Source organism: Canis lupus, chromosome 23 (assembly GCF_048164855.1).
Source record: "Canis lupus baileyi chromosome 23, mCanLup2.hap1, whole genome shotgun sequence".
Lineage (NCBI taxonomy): Eukaryota > Metazoa > Chordata > Mammalia > Carnivora > Canidae > Canis > Canis lupus.
The window spans coordinates 22,634,439-22,638,810 of NC_132860.1; positions in this window are offsets into that span (position 1 = coordinate 22,634,439).

Here is a 4,372-nt window from a genome sequence, read left to right on the forward strand (position 1 = left end):
TTGACAAACTAGGTTGACGAGTGCTTGTGAAAATGTCTAACACAGCGGAGACTCACCAGACATTTCTTAGAATGACCACATGGCCCATGTCAAGATGTTCTATTGCTCTTCAAAGTGGGGCCTTCGTAGGCTCTGCAATGGATATTCATACCTCCCTGCCTCCCTGTCCTGGGAGAGTAGTAGGTATGTGGCTGTGAGCATTAATACTAGAAAACAGGATAGTTGATTGTCACCATCTCTATAATTGGGCAGGAGTGAAGCAGATCCTGGATGCTCTTTCCTTTCATGGCCTAAGTCAGTATGTTCTCATTGGTAAATCCAGTGGTTACCATTCTGTAATATCTTTTTCTGAGCCTCCCTTTTTTACTTGAAACCCATCAATCTCCAAAATGCATCCACTACCCACCCCTGTGCCCATTCTCAATGTTCCTAGGCTCAGCAAATGTCACCTCACTACTCAGGAGGAATTCAGGGTCTTTTTATAAAAATGTATTGCTGTTCCCTCTGAATATCTCCTCAAATTCTCTCATTGTCTAGCTACCTTCATGTCTTAACTACATCACACATGGCTCCTACCTACATCACTTCTTATCTACATCACTCTATGGCTTCCTAAAGGATCAGCTTATTACTCTTGTGCTCCTCCCCCACAGTGTCCCCTCTACACACTGCTCTTCCTACCATGTATATCTGGTCACACCCACCCTTTGCTATATCCCATTTTGTTCTCATCTCTGAGTCCTGGCTCCTGCTGCCTTTTGGTAGCTTCATTGGCAACTTTTTCATGTTTTCCTTAATGGACTCAACCCAAATGAAACACTCATACCACTTTTACTGATAAAACAAATATGAATAATAAAGTATCTTCCTGCGGAAGGTCTGTTAGATGTGCCCACTGACAATGTTAGGAGCTTGGAGGACAGGTCTCAGTTTGTACCTAAGTAGCTCTTATCCTCCCGATTAGCAGCCACATTGATGTGGTTTGAAGTGGTGTTGAGTTCCGGAGCTGAGGGCGAAGAAAGAAGGAGATCTTGAGATGTCTTCTGTGCAGAAATGTGGTTTTCTTAAAGCATAGGGACAGAACCTGTGGGCAAAAAGAGCTGCTGCCCTGGGATGGTGAGGAGTTACTGATTATATAGTTCTCGGGAGAGTAGGTGTTGGTCGGGGTGGGGGGTAGTAAAGACAAGGGAAGTTCCAAAAGGATTTTCATGCTCTAACACAGACTCGCAGGATACCATATGTCTTGCTATTCTCAAACTAAGGTTGTTTTTCCCTTTCACAAGGCATTAACATTAAGATGGTTGGGAATTTCCTGGAGGAACATTATACTCTGCCTGCCTCAAGTATTTTTCCATGGGCTGAGGTTATAAAGACATTTAATTTCCCTACATTTCCTTCTGCCTGTGTTTCTCATATATCAATCCCCTATGAACAATTTTGACAACCTTAAATCTTTAAGGTTGATGAGGGTGGAAGGTCTTATTCTCCATAAGTTCTTCCTACTTAATAGAGGCATAGAGATATCCCTACCTATGGGTCAACACTGATCAAATGGGCGATTCATATAGGAGTTCCCAAAGGCAGTGACAGCCAATGCAAGGTAAACATCATATATGAACCTCCTTGAGTAGAAAAGAACATCTGTAGCTAGAAGTTTGGCACCAGGCAGGGAGGCACCAGAAAAGACAACAAAAGAAGGTTTAGTATTATAGTAAGAAATAGAAGTCTGAATAAAAAGACCTGATCGTTGACTAAAATTGTCCTCCAGTCCTTTATTGTTGTTTGAAGAGAAATTTGAGGTCTTCCACAGGTTAACAGGAATAAGAAGGCACATTAGTTTGCTCATTGGTTTCATGTGAAGGAGATAAGGTTTCATTCTCTATATATGAGCCCATGAAGAGTGTCCCTCTAACTCTTTTGCAGTGAGAGTACATATTATGACCCAGTAGGGGCCCTTCCATTTTAAAGTTAAAACCCCTGCTGTATTAGACTTCCAGTCATTTATATGGTGGTTGCTAGTGACCATCAGATTAGTTTTAGGGAGGATATGTTTTGTGTGTGCATTTAGAGATTTATGAATTCACCTGGCCTCAAGGGAATAATTTAACAGACCATTATAATCTCCATATATTGACAGGTCTACAGTGAGAAAGGGCTTTTCATAGAGTAATTCAAAGGGACAGAATCATATTGGTGGTTTGGAGGCAATCTCACTTCTGAGAAGCCCTAATAGTAAAAGAGTAGTAATCCAGTTTTCTTGAGTCTCAGTGCTTAGAATATAGTATCCAGAAAGATGTGTTATTGACACATTTTCTGTCTATAATAACCCTCCATTTAAATCAGAGATAACCAAATCAGTACTAATTCATTTGTAAAGCAAGTCTAATTCTAACAAACTTGGCCTAATGATTTATATAAACTCGGTAAGAATAGTGACTAGTCATATAGGTCTTTTAGACTCTGTTTTGCTGATATTTTTTATAAGGAATCAGATTGACCTTTTGGTAGTCTCTCCATGCCAGAAGCCATGCCAAGTACTTGCCATCTCACATTCCTGCAATACCTATAGATTTGGGCAAATTCTTCTTCAAGAGGTCCCCAAAGTATCCTAAGGTTCTTGCACTTGCCAGGAAGTGACATTCTTTACTCACCTGGTAAGGTGCTGGCAGCTCTTAAGAAGGCATCTGGCCAACCTTTCCAAAAGGCTCTATTGTCTTCATGCTTCATAAAGTCAACTTTAGCTCCTTAGAGCTGTTTAGCTGTATCTGAGTCTATGCATTTCTCTCAAATATAACATTCCAGTCAAAGCCTGGGTAAAATAACTAGTGTTTCCAATCGTGTCCTGTAATGAGATTCAAACAAGAGTCACAAACTATACTCATCTTTTTAAGCTCATTTAGTTCCATGTTACTAATTCGTATTTAGTCTGAATGCAGCTTTTTAGGAAGTTGTGGAAATACCAATTTTAGCTTTAGGACTTTAAAGGTATCAAAAGCCTGCATTTGTCAAAAGCCCTTTTGATGAATCTCCTAAGATGAAACCTGTGTTGCAAGAGAATAAGAACTATAACTACAAATGACAAAAAGACTCAAAAATGGACATGGTTAAATATCTGATGAGAGGTTACAATATAGCTGGCAAGGAAATCATTATTTCTGTGACACATAACACTTCAATAATTAGAACATCAAGTAATGAAAAAAAAAAAGAAGATCAAATAATGGCCTTATACTAGAACATATTAAAGCTTTATAAATTGCATATCATCTCTAAAATGGCATTTACCCAAGCATAATCTAAGACTTATTAAGCAACAATAAGTGCTTCCAGAGCAACTTGACATACCAAATAAAAAGACCTTATGAGTCAATGTGACTTTCTTTACAATTCAAATCTTGGGGAAGTTTGTTCAAAAACCTCAGAACGTTTTGAAAGCACATGAGTAAATAAATAGGGTTACAGATCATTGCAAAATTGAACTTATTTATTTAACCAAGGTGGCAATAAGACATTTCAAAGGCAATGTATAGCTATATAGTTGTTAGCAAAACTGAGCTCCTTTAATATTGAGACGTTTTAACCAAGAAAACAGAGAACTGATAAAGATAAAACCTAGAACCTGGTTTTCTGGGCAGATAAAAGAGAAGGAAAAAATCTCTGTTTACCTTTTCTTATCAAGTGCAAACGATTTAAGAAAACTTTTTCCTTTGAACTGAGAAAAGTAGAATTTCAATCTTTCCCCAAAGTACTTTTAAAATCCATTCATGTCAACCTAAGTCCTGGTCACATATAAAATTCCTTTCTAACGATTTCCCTTCATAAGCATTTTACAACTTTTTTGTTCAGAGTTGTTTCCCTTATTTCCATCAGTCTTAATTACATTTAGCAGAATTTTAACTCTTAGAAACCTTAGTGTCCAGTGAAAACTAAGTACTAACCAAGTGTGAACTCTTACACCAGAATTCCTTAGATGGCAAATTTATCAACCATTTCAGCACAAAACATGTTTTCCAACAGACTCAAATATCCTTATTTCTCTGCAATAAGTCAAAACTTCAAACCTACTTTGGTAATCATTGCTTTAGTATTCCATTCTCTTTGGGAAAGACCTAGATATCCAATTAATTCAATCCAAATTTATCACCCAAGCAAAACTTTTTATACAGTTTCAGATGACCAAAGACTTTGAAAGCTATCTTAACAATTACCCATGGAAATGTTGAGACTGAAGATTATCATTGTAAATCATCCTTTTGCTAACAACTTGCAACAGAGATAACACCAGCTATTTGACCTTTAGTAAAGCTTATAGAATAAAAAGTTTCAATTAGTTTAAATACTGAATTATGTTCCACCTGGGTCCACTGAAAAA